The sequence below is a fragment of the Paralichthys olivaceus genome, chromosome 13 (genome assembly GCF_024713975.1).
Source record: "Paralichthys olivaceus isolate ysfri-2021 chromosome 13, ASM2471397v2, whole genome shotgun sequence".
Classification (NCBI taxonomy): domain Eukaryota; kingdom Metazoa; phylum Chordata; class Actinopteri; order Pleuronectiformes; family Paralichthyidae; genus Paralichthys; species Paralichthys olivaceus.
In genome coordinates, this window is record NC_091105.1 from 9,012,767 (window position 1) to 9,027,877 (window position 15,111).

The following is a 15,111-nucleotide window of genomic DNA, read 5'->3' on the forward strand; positions in this document are numbered from 1 at the left end:
AACACACACACACTCACAAGATAAATGCATGGGTACACAATGCCCGGAGGGCAGCTTAATGATAAAGAGATACGAGGGTTAATGCAGTACATACAAACATATACGCACACACGCACACAAACAACCATACAGAGAGATAATGACTACCTGGGAGATAGCAGGGCACACAAAAAAACACAGCACATCATTTTCAATTTACTTCTGGTGCCAACTGCCCTCCCTCCCTTTCTCCATTTCCGTCTCACTTTCTCTCCTCCCTCTCTTCCATTTCTCTCCCATACTCCGTCTTTTCATATTCCCAATCTCTTCTCCCTATTTTCATGGCTTCAGTTACCAAACACAATTGCACTGATTAACAGCAGCCTGCTGACATAATATTCCCTCTAAAGTCACTTTCCCTTTCTCGGTCTTCATTTCCCCCCTTTCCTCCCCTCTATGTCTTTTTCTTTTCCGTCTTCATCCGACTCTCCTCTCTTTGTCACAGTCTGCCAAGTCCTTGACCCTGATCAGTATGTTAGGATAGGAATGAAATCAAATAGAAAGTGAAAGAAGAGGTGGCGGAGAGAAAAATTAACTGGAGGAATGAAAAGGGGAAGCATACATGGAAGAGAGCTGTGATGTAAAGTGCCGGAAATACAGTGTATATGACAAAAAGAAGATGGACTGACTAGTTGGAGGGGTAGAAGACGAGGGGAAAAGGAGAAGGCCGAACAGGGTGAGATGGTTCAAGGTGGAGTAAAATATGTGAGGAGAGTAGAAGGAAAAGAAATATTGATTACTAGGATGTGTATACGTGTTTGGTATAAACAAATAGACTGCCAAATCTGTTTTGAGTGACAAGGCTGTCTGTGTGTGTGTGTGTGTGTGTGTGTGTGTGTGTGTGTGTGTGTGTGTGTGTGTGTGTGTGTGTGTGTGTGTGTGTGTGTGTGTGTGTGTGTGTGTGTGTGTGTGTGTGTGTGTGTGTGCGCGCGTGTGCGTGCGTGCGTGCGTGTGCGTGCGTGCGTGTGTGTGTGTGTGTGTGTGCGTGCGTGTGTATGCGTGCGTGTGTATGCGTGCGTGCGTGGGGGGGGTAATAGAATGAGAGGGCGAATAAGGGAGGCGAATAGATTCGAGTAAGAAAAAGAGATGGAGGTGTGTAACGATCGGGAGAGACAGACCTGTTAGTAGGAGAGAGAGAAAAGGAGAATGTAATAATGAAGGGGAGAAGGAGGAAAAACAGGGCTCTGTTGTTTCTTTTTGTTTTTTTTAAATCTTTTTATGTCTTTAAAGTGAGGAAGATGAGGCAGAAGAGAAAGGAAAAGGACAGAGACACAGGCGGCGAGAGCAGAAAATGAGAGCCAGAGCTGCAGGAATACAGTACATCATATCATTTGGTGAAGATGTATTCTACGGTGCCGAGCTCTGAGTCATTAACTGTTAGGCCTGTCACTGTATTTCACTCTCATGAGGTGTTTACGTTGCACTGCTCCGCCGGTGTGTGTCATTCCACCACAGCAAGCCTTGTTGGAAGTGTGAACACAGTGTATTACTGTGTACGGTATCCACTTTCCCCGCAGAGCGTACACTACCTGTTATCGAATGTGCAACTGCAAAGCGAATTATAACCAGCTCCTTATCAAAATATACCTTACTGTACAGTTCATTATGTGCTCCATTTGGTGAAATCCTGTAAACTGCAATGAGAGGGCTAACAGCACACAGACACACACAGACACACACAGACACACAGAGACACACACAGAGAGAAAGGAATGGAGAGTGGGAGAACGAGAGAGATGACTCTTTCATTTGATTTGCTACCATAAATGAATCTTTTGTTGGAATGCAAATGCTCACATTTAATTTTTCCCCCTCTTAGCTTTAAAAGCAACCCTCTCCAGTCTTAGGAGCCTGTTATAAGTCTATGGAGAATACACTGTGTATATATTTGGTAAACCGACAAACCCAGAAAATGTTTAGGTCAGGATCCATTAGATGAAAAGCGTCACGGTTTCTGTTTTCTAGACTTTCCTAGACTAGAGCATGTACCTCCGCCAAGGCCCAACAGTCACCTTCTGAAATCACATTATAATTCATATATTCACTAGATCAGGATTTTCGATTGGGTTTGCATCATATTGCACACTCCTAAATATAAGTCCATTAAACATGCCTGATTTTTTTCCCATCAAGATCCATGAATAACTAAGGAATAATGAGGAAAATGTTGCAGAACGCTCTAAAACATTAAAGAAAGTGGAAAAAACTATTCCTATACCTGCACAGAATTTTTATGGATTCCTTCCAATAAATTTCATGATGAAAAAAAAAGCTTTTGTGTAATCCTGCTTACTAAAGGACAAACGAACAAAAACAACAACAAACAAACAGACAGATGTAAAAAATCACAAATTTATGACATTTTGGCTGAGAACTGAGTGTCATCACCGCTTAATATTATCATGTATTTTTTCTCTCTTGAAAGTCTTGAAAACCTGAAATTAAAAAACAAACTTGAGATCTTGAATTCCTCAAATGTGACTTGCTATCTAAATCATTAGAAAACTTACAGCGCATTAAAGAGTTTGTATTGGCACGGCGCTGATCTTCCATTTTGTCAATCACTGTAATAAGCAGCTTACTGTATCTACAGCATAATTATTTTTCTGCTGAGTCTGTTTAGTTTGTCTTTTTAAACAAAGAAAATGGCATTTACAGCATATCAGCCAGCAAACATGCCAGCGACTAAAAACACCTTCAGGAATATTTACTGAGCACTTAAGAGCAGGAATGTTCTCAGGCTGACAGAGACGGCTAATCAGGAAGATGAGAGAGAAAACATTCACACAGGAGCCAAAGCAGCCTCCTCTTTCTCTCCCCAAATTACCAGCCAATGCTTCACAATCAAAACACATCTCATCATTTCTCTGCTTAAACATTCGATTCACTCTGCATAATGTGCTCAGTGCAATTCTAAATCATTACGTACAGGATTTGATGGCTAGTGCATGTGTAATATAGTACAGTGAAGCTCCTTCAAAAACTTTCAAAGGTTTAAAAATATCAAAACTGTTTTGCAGGGGGGGTTTTGTCGCTGAAGGCAAATCAACCACTTTGAAGGTATATTCTTCTATAGAGAAGAACAATGGAGCCTGTATTATTCATGCAACGACCAAAGAGACAAAAACTTGTATCGCCTCTGAACACGAAATGAAAGATTGATTCTTGGCATCAGTGTGATGGTGGGGAAACAATCACAGTGTTTTAGAGGATCAGATCCCCTCCCACCCCCTTAACTGTACATGCTTCTGCTGCAGCGAGAGCCTGCGGTGATTCTGAAAGAATCAGTCACAAGAGAGGCGGAAACCGCTCAGGTAGAAGTCGGCTGCTGGCATTCGTGCCTCTCTGAGCCCCCTTTTTCCCACTGAACTTCAGTGGAGGCAGTGTGCCAGACCCTTTGCTGCATTGGATCTGCTAGGGAAATGTGAATTGGGGAAGGAGTATGTGGAGTCTAGAGTGTGGAGTTGTTGGAAGTGCAGTGTGTGCAGCCCACATTTGGGCTTCTGCTGCTTCATTCCACACTGTCATCCAGAGTAATGAACCTTCTTCTCGTAGCCTATGGCACGGACTGCACTGTATCCGCACAGGCAGTTTTCAGTGGCCAACACCGAACATCTGAAATACAATATATAGTCTACTGTAAGCCATTAGAAGAAACTACATCTCTGTGAGTCATAGTAAGTGCTTGGAATAGGAAATGCTCATATTAAGATGAAGACTCGAGAAAACTGATTTATGTAGCCTCTGTAATTTCCTTGGGTCCATAGCTGTACTATAGTAAAAGATAAGATAAAGTGTTTGTGTGTGTGTGTGTGTGTGTGTGTGTGTGTGTGTGTGTGTGTGTGTGTGTGTGTGTGTCATGCAGGGTAATATGGGGAGCGGAGGAATGAAGAGAAGTGTGCAGCTGGAGCTCAATGCTCCTCGTGTTAATTGGCCCATACTTCAATCACAGTCAGTGGAGTGTGTCCTCTCTGACGGAACAGATCCTCTCCCTCTCCTCCTCTCTTTCCCAATCTTGCTCTCTCTTTCTCCCTCTCTGTCCTGCTGCACTTGTTCACCCACTCATCCGCTCACTCACAACACTCTAACTTGATGCACACACGGACATGAGCAGGCTCGCAGACACACTCCCCCTCTCAGTCTGTCTCAGTTCCACTTGTTTTGTTTCATTCATTCATTCATTCATTCATCCATTCATTCAGTCAGTCCGCCTGTTCATCCCACTCTGCAGCATCTCACTTTCACCAACTCTCCATCCCTCTCTTCCCCTCCTCCCACAACTCCCCCAGCTCTCACCCATTCTTTCTTTCCACTCATGTCTTTGTCCTGTATTTCACATTCGACTTCCTCCCCTCCCTCACTTCCTCTCTCATTTTCTCCTCTCCCTATCGCTCTCTTTCCCTCTCTTTGATCCCCGTCGAGTAGAAGAGCCACCAGGCAGGCGAACGGCTCCTGCTCCCATTGTGCATGGTGTGCAGAGTGATCAGCGAGTAGCGCAGTGTGCAGCAGCAGGGCGTACAGTACTGTGTGTTTTTACTGCATGGCTGTAAACAGCAGTAGTAAAGTCGGCTGCGGCTGCTGCTGCCGCCTCTGAGCTGCCACTGGCTCCCTCACACTTGATAGCCATGGCTATCATGAGCCATTTCAGTGACAAACGATGGAGTCATCTATCAAATCTTTGTCTCACCAAGTCTACACAGGGAAAATGCAACACAATATTTATAAATTAAACATGCCACAGGCTGATAATCAGATTAAAGCTGGTCGCTCTCATAAACATGACACCATTTTTTACGTGGAACCGATAGGGGCTATAGCTGATATGCAATAGGGGGAAAAGGATTGTGGTGTTCAAGTTTAAGACTAATGGAAGACACACAGGGTCACAAATATAAGAATATATCTATCTTGTCCAACCGTAACATTAAAATGACTGTGAGGGTCTTTTTTTTTTTAAACAAACAGCTACTGTAAATGGTGTAAAATGAACCTGAAGGCTCTCACAGTCAATACCAGCAAATGGAAAACAATCTTATTTCATATGAACAGTTCTTTTTACAGGAGTGAAATCTCCACTATGGCTCAGCATGTCAACACTTTTTTCCAGCAGGTAGTCACTCTTTATGCCCACTATATTTTCTAACCTTTTACAGGAACAAAATGAAACAGTCACGTTGACATCTCACTCTGATGTTTTTTTCACGAGTTTTATTCTGACATTTACAGACCCTTTAATTTCTACATGGTCGCAGAAAAATGCACTTCAATCCGAGGTTCACCGTATCTTTCCTTTATTTCAAATATATTCTTTATGGCTTTGGATTAAAACACTTCTGCCAAGAGACAGTGTCAATTAATTGGACTTCACTTCTGTACATTCAGGGGATACATTTCATTACTTGAATGGGAGGACACTCCTTGTTTCTCTTCCCTCTATGGATTGATGGAAATGAGATGAAGCTGACCCCAGACCCTGCCACGGTGAAGCACTAACAATTCTCTGACCCAATTTTTTAACAAAAAGGAAAAATGTCTCAGTCCTCCCCACTGTGGTTTCCGGAACACTAGACCATGACAAGCAGTGACGGGAAATCACATCCATTACGGATGATTATTACTGAAATATTTGACATTACCACATCTCATCTCTCTAACTCATAACACTCAGCGCGGGGCATATAATTACTTAAGTGGAGAATGAGTTTAATCTTGCTTTGATATAACCTCACATATGTCTAGCAATTGTAGTGATGTTTGAAATTGAAGTTGTGTAACCTGAGAGGAAAACCAGGTGATAAAAGTAAAGGCCTGTCAGTGGTTTCCCTTTGCTTTGTAATACAGCCTGGGCATCTTGAATTATTCACATTGTTTGTGTGTGTGTGTGTGTGTGTGTGTGTGTGTGTGTGTGTGAGTGTGTGTGTGTGTGTGTGTGTGTGTGTGTGTGTGTGCGTGTGTGTGCGTGTGTGTGCGTGTGATCTTTCAACCTGTCATTCATTTAATCCTCAGGATACTGCAAACTCCCACACACTTATATTTGTATACAGGATGCATAAACACTAATTGGTGTATGAATGATACACAGAAATATTTTTAAAATGATACACACACATCCATTCAGAAAAAAGGCTACAAATGTTCTACTACCCTCATGTGTGTTCAGACATAAATATCAGTAAGGTCATATTCTTTCAAGTGGAAAGGCCAGTGTCTGGGGATCTTGCATCAGGAATTGGCTGGGGATGATTCCAGTATGTCTAACTGGCCTATATTAACTCCACTTGAATGGTTTTGTAAGGAGACCACACAGTTTGTCTGCTACTGCCAATGCTTGTTTAATTTAAGTGTTTACTTTAAAGCCGGCCAAGGAGAGAGAATATTTCATTTCTCGACCTCAACACCTGACATCTAAAACCACGTGGCCTGGCCTGTCCCTTCTGCTACTATGTTGATTATAACAACACATAACTTACTGGATTGAATGTTTTTATAAATGGTGTCATGTAATTGCTTTTTTTCCCACAAATCCTCTGTCAAGATGTCCTTTCAACACACAACCTGGGGGATTATCTTATCTCGTGTTTGTTTTAATAGGCATCATGTCTCACTCCTCAACCTTTTACATGCATCCAGAGACTCTGAGGGCTTTGTTCTCGGGGAAAATTGCTTCAATATCAGAGCACTGTCAACGCAGTGCAATCATCTAAGAATAAACATGCATGCACGCTGTGCATTTACATAATGTACTGTACATTCATGAATGAAATGTTTGGCTGATTGTTGTTTTGTGTTTTTTCTCTCTCTCTCTTTAACAAGCACTGAGATTGAAATCAGGAACAAATTGGATGGAAGATTCTCAGCAGATGTTAAGAAAAAGTAGAAATAAGTGTCTGAATATTCAGACATTAAAAGAATCATTAACAAATACGGATTTTAATAATAACATTAAACCATGTTAACCATGAATTTTCTTAATCCGTGCAGAGCCAGCTACAGTGTTGCTCTACTCTGCTTGCACCAGCGCTTCCATTAATTCCCTCATTGATTGGCCAGACACTGGGATCACCTAGCCAGATCTAAATCAGTCACTAATTAAAAGAGCGAGATGAAAAGCAGCCGACACTGCAGCCCTTCAGGACCTGTAAGGTGAAACAATCTGTAACAACCACAAACTAGGAAGCTGCTCGAGACTCTCGGTAGAAAAAACAAACACACCTTACTCTGAATAGTAATAATCCACAATCTTATTCTGAGAATAAACAGACTGAACTGGTGTGGGAAACCTCTGATAACTATGGCGCCTTTGTACAAGGTCACACACAGGCTGGTGCGCACACACACACGCACACAATCACAAGTAGATGTGCATGTACAATGTTTGGACACGTTTGGATCAGTGTGTACAGTTAGTCTGTCACATTTACACATGCACACACAAGCATTTAACAAATTTTAAAACGAGAGGTAAATGGTAATCCAGTCTCTTTCAGTAGCAGCTGTCACATGTTGCCATATTCTGTCTGCTTAGAAACAAACGCTGCATAACAATGCTGGGTGCAGGTTTGAGCTGCGTTCACAGCACATCTGGCTCTGCCCCCGCTCATAACCAAAGGTGTTAGAAACACTTCTGTCAGCCTATCCTATAAACGCTGGTGGATCAGTGTGGCTCAGGAAGTGAACTCCCATGCAGACAGGAGCCCAACAGGAGAGGAGAGGAATTTGAGGATCGAGACCAGTGAAGGTTTTCCTGTGGAGTCTCAAATGATTCTCCAGAGTAAGAGGTGGTGAAAGGTTAGTGAAGGGAATGTCAGAACCCACAGTGTTGTCTTCACACAGCCAAATCCAGAGGCCCACTCATCCTGTGATGTTTGTTTCTCAGAAGTAAATATGAAATACCTGTCTTCTCCAGTATTTCTCCCAAAGTCTTGACACATGAAGCTTCAGCAGCTCATCAGAGAGGCGTTCCACTTGTCTGAGATCGCCACAGCCTCTTTATCATGGCTTCACGTCACATCATACCGTACAGAGCGCAATTATGAGCAGCCTCGGGGGGGGGAAATGTTCGTGTCATGAAGTATCAGAAATTTCTGACAGCTACGACTTTTTACCCAGAAAAAAAAAGTGGCAAAATGCCTGCAAAGCCACCATTGAAGGTAGTTACACCAAAATAAAATCATATCTCGAGACCAGTACTGTAAATTCAGCTTATTAAAAGAAAGCTTTACAATGTTTCTCTGAGGTTTCACTTGTAATGAATATGCAGCACATGAATGTAGCTAATTTAAGCCTCATTTGGCTCATCATCTGTGGTGACTAAACATCTTGGATGAGGTCCGAGTAAGGAAAGGTTTTACTGTGTTTGATGACTCAACATTATTGAGTCAGGAGTAACACATGTGCAGGATCAATGCATGCACACACATCACAAAAACTGGTCAATCTTCACAAGTACCTCTGCACAGTTCTGTGATCAGCAGACGCAATATTTGCTTATAGATCACACAGAGCATCCAGTGCCAGTGATTGATCTGCTTGCTATTCCCCATCACTGCTCAGTGCAAAATGTGCGTGTTCATTTTTTTCCAAAGCTGCAGCCTTTGATAACGAACACTGAACAGATCACATAACAATCAAAGTGATCAGCACCAGGCCGAGGATTGGGTCATTTATTGGCTCGTTCCAAAAAAAAAAAGTTGATTGAAATTGCTATTACATAATTGAAAAGAGTACATTCACTCCTAATCACCTTTCAGTAGATAGACCAAAGAAGAAATTCAAAGTGAAAACTGTCTGAATATGAATAATGAACCTTCACAATCTGAATGGAGAACAAATTAATCCCGACCCTGAATCAGATTACCTGCATTCCACATGCAGTGTACATTTTGTTCTTTTCAGTGACAAAAAACAGGAGAGGATCTGTGAGGGACTTGCAGATCCCCCGATCACAGGGCCCAGTTTTGGACGATGGAGCTATTTACATGCAGAAATGAAGCACAATAAAACAAGTGTAGCAACATCAAACCATCTTCATCCGAGGCTTTCCTCCATCTCTGCACTGTTTTGTTCCTTATTCCATCCTTGTCTTCCCCTCCACGTTATACTGTAGATAACACGCTGTGCAAATTCCATTCAGGTACAAACGCGCATATTTGCATTTGTAACAGCTGTATAGTCGGGCACCTGTTTATAAAGGAATTTCATATTCAAACCCGAAAGAGAAATAGAGGGAAGCTATTTTTATAGGAAGTGATAAGGCAATAAAACAGGTTCAACTTTGCACCTGGTACCAGCACCTAGTAAATCCGGCACAGTCACTCAAGTACAAAGATTGCATGGGCTCTTTGAGAAGAGAATGGCAAAGGGTTTTAACAAAGCCGGCCCTACATGGAGCACGGGGAAGTCTCACAGATCAGGAGGCATGACACAGCATCCCATGGTGACATGCCACATGGGCCGCAGACACTGGCTAACATAGTTTTTATAAATGCCCCCATATCCTCTTTTTAATAACCACTTATGCTGTCATTTCCTGACCTATCCATCATCATGAAGGTCCGCACCACACTGCTGCAAACGGCTGCATACCGCAAAGTATTCCTGCACATCTCACCATATGCTTTCATCATTTCTCCTCATCCTCCTTCCCTCTGTGTGTCCGTGTGCATGTAGTGTGTGCATATACTGTAGTATGCAGTCAAATGAATATATACAGTACAGCATATATATGCGTGGATCCCATGGGTGAGATCCCAAGGTCCCCTCTCATCAACACTTGTGTGTGTGCTAGTGTGGAAATATGCCATTGGTTCATTGTGTGTGTATTTTGGAGTGTGTCTGTGTGTGTGTGTGTGTGTGTGTGTGTGTGTGTGTGTGTGTGTGAACACCCAAGAGTATTTGCCTGAATGTACTTTTTGAGTGTGTGTGACTGTGTATTGCATGCAGCCATGTGAAGCATGCATGCCTTCTAGCTGCCTCCAGACTTGTATTCCCAAAACAAGCCGCAGGGCTTTGGGCTCAGGTTTGTGTGTGCGCGAGTGTGTATATGTGTGTGTACGTGCGCACCTGTTTGATAGAGACTGTGTGCGTTTGTACCTGTCTGTGTGATTTTGTTTATGAATGTGTCTGTCTTCCCGCCTGTCCATCTGTCTGTCTGCTCCCATAGCCACCTGTTTGTTAAATGACTTCCTGTTATTCCATCTACACTGTGTGCTTGACTGTCTTTGCTCCAGAGTCGGGCTGTAACTGCACCACAGAGTTGCCAAACCACAGCAGCTGCTACTTCACTGAAGAGAAACCCTCAGATATGCTTCCCAGCTGATATTTAAGTAATTCCCTATGTTTCTAAGGTATAATTTTGTTTTGATATTGATTATCATCACACTGAACCGTTAAACTGCATTTCAGTACAGCCAAAGAAGACCTTGTACCCCTCCCATCAATACTGCCATCAATACTTCCATTCAGTGTTTGATTGACATCTCCCATGTGACACAAATTATGCCCAGATTCTCATCGTGGAAGTGAATCATTTCAGATTTTGCTGCAACTTGTCGTAAGGAAGAGCATCATAATGTCACTATTACATCCAATTAGTGGTAGGTACTTAGAGTTGTCACTGAAAGCTAGGCAGCTGTGACAGAACACATTGGCAGAGATTTGCTGTACCTTCACTAATGTTACCAAGAAATTTGTTTTTCTAATGTTGATGAGCAGACACTTGTATTTAACGTGTTTCAAGTCAAATGATATTTAATTTCTCATTGGTTTAACTTGAAATTTAAATATATGCAGAAACTTTTTCTCTGCTAATGATACCCATCTACTTGCAGGGCTGCAAATTACTACTTTTCCTGTCTGCAAAGCTGCATATAATCATTAGCTAAATTAATTGTGGAAACAAAAACTCAGGGTTAGGGCCAACACGTTGACACAAACACCCATTCACGCTCACACCTCACCCTAATCTGTCTGTGGACTGTGGGAGGAAGCCGGAGAAACCCCACGAATGACACAGGGAAAACTTGCAAACTACACAGAAAGACCCCTGCTGGGCCGTGTTCGGAACTAAGAACCTTCTTTGCTGTGAAGTGACAGTACTAACCACTGCACCACCGTGCCACTAGGCAGAATGTGTTCATTACAATTTTTAGGAGTCTAATGTGATGCTCTCAAATGTCTTGTTTCGTCCCAGCTACAGTCAACATCCCAAAGATAATCTCTGCAAGTTTTAAAACAGAAGCTGGAAAAAAAGAAAATTAATTTTTTACAAATTAAGCAATAATCAAAACCATTGCTATATATTTTTATGCTGATTGACATACTAATAAAAAAATGAATCAACTAATTAGCTCAGATGTAATTGAGACATAACATTTTGTGTTTCCTCAGTTTACCCAGATGTTTCCAAAAGGTCTGTAGCAATGAAACATGACTGGCTTTGTCGCTTTTCTGTTTCTACACTTTAACACAGGCCTCAATTGTTGTTTATGTTTACCTTTATCATTAATTTTGTATTTTCAGTAGCAGATGTTTGAAATCATGCGGTGAATGATTCAAGTTTCCTGTCCATAAATAACTGAAACTGAACAGATTCATTTTTTCTCTTTCTCTAACTATCATTTTATGTCTAAAAAATCCCTTCATGCATTAAATGACCTTATGATTTGCACTGTAGTATTTAATTTAGACTCTAGTTGACTTTAGGCTGCAGAGCAGAATCAATGTGATGAATTGTGTCCCCTGCTAATTTCAGAGGACATTCCTTCCTGAAATAATATAGATGTATTTAACGAGCCCTTGTTATCAGAGAAAATATAGATTTGTAGTTAATGATTTTCATGTATTTGTAGCTGTGAGTAAGTCTACGCAGGATTTTAAATAAAAAACAAATACCACCATATACCATTCAGCAAATTGGTCAAAAACATCCCACCTCACATGACACCCCACACCCACCGCAAATTCTGGGCATCACTGCTTCAGGCCAGAGTGAATATGCAACACGTGTATCGATACAAGCCGTAGCAGAGTCCAGAGGAGAACTCTGGGAGAGGGGAGTACTGTAATCGCTCCAAAACACCAGCCTCTGATCTCGTTAAAGACTAATTGATGTTCTATGTTAACGAGCTTTACCTTAATTAGTGGTATTAAAAAGAACACTGGGTGCAACGTGTGGAGAGGGTGGGAGAGGGGGTTTGGGTGGGCCGCAGGATTGAGGAAACCATCCACTAATGTTGCATCAAACAAATGATGAAAGAGGAGGCGGGCGAACAAGAGGGAAAAGGAAACCGGGCGATCAGGAAGTCACGGGTTGCAGGGGTGAGGGAGAGGAGACGGAACGGATTGAGGCAAGTAGAAACAGGGGGATTGGTAGAAGAAACGGGAGACAAGCAAGGGGGGGGTTGAGTTAAGCTTGAAGGTTCTCTGTTCAAAAGTCCACGAATCAATGAGGTGAAATTGATAAAGACCACAGACTTGGGGGGGAAAGAAAACAGTGCACACTGATGTTGACTCCAGCCCTCTCATCTCTTCTCCAGTGCCTTCCACCCGTGTCCCTCTGATAGTCAATTCCAGCCGCCTTTCTCTCGCTCTCCCCTCCATTCTGCTGCCTTTCTAATCTCTCACCCGGCTCTCCCCTCATGCTTTCTTACCACCACCTCCTCCTCCTCCTCCTCACACCTTCTCTGATCCCTCTCTCCCTCCACACCTTCTGTCTCTCTAATCACCCCCTCCTCTCCCCCCATCTACCCCTACACACAGCTGTTACAGTACAGATCCCTCTCTGGGCAACTGTACGACAGATCGGCACTGCTGACACCGAAGGCAACACTTTAGCCTAACAGGCAGCAGTGCATGCAGTACACTGCTGCAGTACACCAGTGTGTAAATTTCACTGGGCTTGCGAGGGGGGGGGGGTGAAAAACTGAGTGGAGCATGTCACCTGTGGGCGAAAGAGCTGATTGAAATGGATATCAGTTTGAGAATTCAGCAGAGAGCGACCATCGAGAGGCACCAGACACCTTGGAGAAATGCTAAAAACAAACAGCACGCTCAATGATCCAATTCCCAAATGCATTCAGTGGCCTCACCGTGTTGGCCAATATATTTGATCCCACAAATCCCAATCACTGCAGCAAAATCTGTGAGGGAAGCAGCCCCCAGCTCAACACATCACAGTGTCAAAATGATGGCCTCCATCCCTTGGTGGTCCTCAATGGTGCAAGGCCTTATTTTTCTGAGGAAGAGGGGGTGTTGATGTCAGCAGCCATTCACTTACCCTCTGCTATAAAGTACTGCCAGGCAAAACACAAAAGTTACATGGGCACCAACAGGGCGCAAATTTAGAAATCTACTACAAAGTGCACTCTCTCACCAAGCTGGAGAAACACACACACACACACACACACACACACACACACACACACCCTGCCTGTTCCAGCTGTCTGAGAGTGTTTGAGGCAAGTCAGCCCATTGGGGGGAAGATTCCTCGGTGGAGGGATAACAGTGTGCTATACGCCCAAATATTCAGCGTATCGGGATATAAATAGATCAGTGGTGGGGGGGGAAACTGATCGGCAATCTTGCGGGCTTAGCAGAACACACACACACACACACACACACACACTAACATTGACCACGCAGCCTGAGAAAATGAGCATCAACAGATATGATCACCTCAGTTAATACATCCGCAGCAGCAGAGTGAGGGGGGGAAACTGCAGCCAGTGTTTAAAGACTTAAACGGAACCCAAACTCTGTCTTTATTAATAATGCATGGAAAATTCCTGGCAGACAAAATCATAGCCCAAAGCTTTCGACTATATGATTAATTGAACCACCGGTAATCTGTGTATACGTGTGTGTATCAGTGGAGCATCTATCCCGGCTGCTGCTGTGAGGAACCTATGCGTGAAGGGGCTAAAGAGGCTTGTGAGTTTCCAGGCGCAGCAATGACAGAGGGGTCAAAGCCCCGGTGCGCCGGCCGTTTCCACCTCTCCATCCCCCGGCCATCCATCCATCCATCCATCCATCCATCTCTCCATCACGAGCAGCGGCCGCGCAAATGCCGACACCCGAGCTCCTTATTCCCGTCTCAATGACGCGTAGCACCCTCTCACTGCCCGAGCCGCAATTAATCTAAGCAGTTACAGAGTCAGTGTGCGTGAGTGTGTGTGCGTGAGTGTGTGTATGGGGAAAAAATGCCTCTGCACCGCAAATGTCATTAAAATAAATGCACTTACTGTTTTTCACCAGCCTGTCCCCCCTCTCTTCCTGCGTCCCTCCATCCTTTTTCACATCCTTCCTTTTTGAGGTATCCGTTTTGCGGGTGTCCCCCGCCGCCGCCTCCGCCGCCGCCGCTACTGCTGCCGCCGCCGCCGCCACCGCCACGCACGCAACACACGCACACACACGCAAACACACACACACCCCCCACACACACACGCCGGGGAAAATATATATACCTAAATATATATGTGCTCTACATGTATTCAATTTCTCCGGTCTCTCTTCTCTTACCTCTCTCCCTCCCTCTCTCTCTCCTCCCTCACTCTCTCTCCCTCTCTCTCTCTCTCTCCCTCTTTCCCTGTTCTTTTGTTAAAATTCAGTATATGCGCCCCGTCACCTAGCAACCGTCAACCTCTCTCTCCCCCTCTCCCTCTCTCTCTCGCCTCCTTCCTCCCTCCCTCCCTCTCTCCATCACTGGCGACACGTGTTGAATGCTAAACTTAGCGGTCCGGAATAAAATTAATAAAGGGATGGACGCTCTATATCTCTCCCTTTCTCTGCCTCCCCCCCTCTCTCCCTCTCACTCTCTCGCGTATCATAATGCAATATAAATATTTACTAGAACCACTCAGCCCTCCCATTGCCCCCCCACCCTCCTCCCTTACTCCCTTGCGTCCCTCCGCATTTCCCCTCCCTCCCTCCCTCCCCTCCATCCCCGGCTCCCTCCCTGCATCCCTCCCTCTCCTGCCTTTTTTTCATCCTCCCCTCCTGCATCCCATCTCCTCTTTCTGCTTCTCCAAGCAAAACGGAGGCGCCACACCGGCATCTGTGGAATCCGCACGTGAG

At 43.9% G+C, this 15,111-nt stretch overlaps 1 protein-coding gene across 1 annotated transcript in view; it reads right to left on the bottom strand.

Moving 5' to 3' along the window:
• The window catches only part of LOC109633354 (glutamate receptor ionotropic, NMDA 2D), a 45,281-nt gene extending 30,616 nt beyond the window's left edge, over positions 1 to 14,665 (bottom strand). Inside the window, exon 1 of the mRNA XM_069537045.1 lies at positions 14,280 to 14,665. The gene's annotated coding sequence lies outside the window, so the exon portion shown is untranslated. The remainder of the gene's footprint in view (positions 1 to 14,279) is intronic.
• Positions 14,666 to 15,111: the final 446 nt, after the last annotated feature.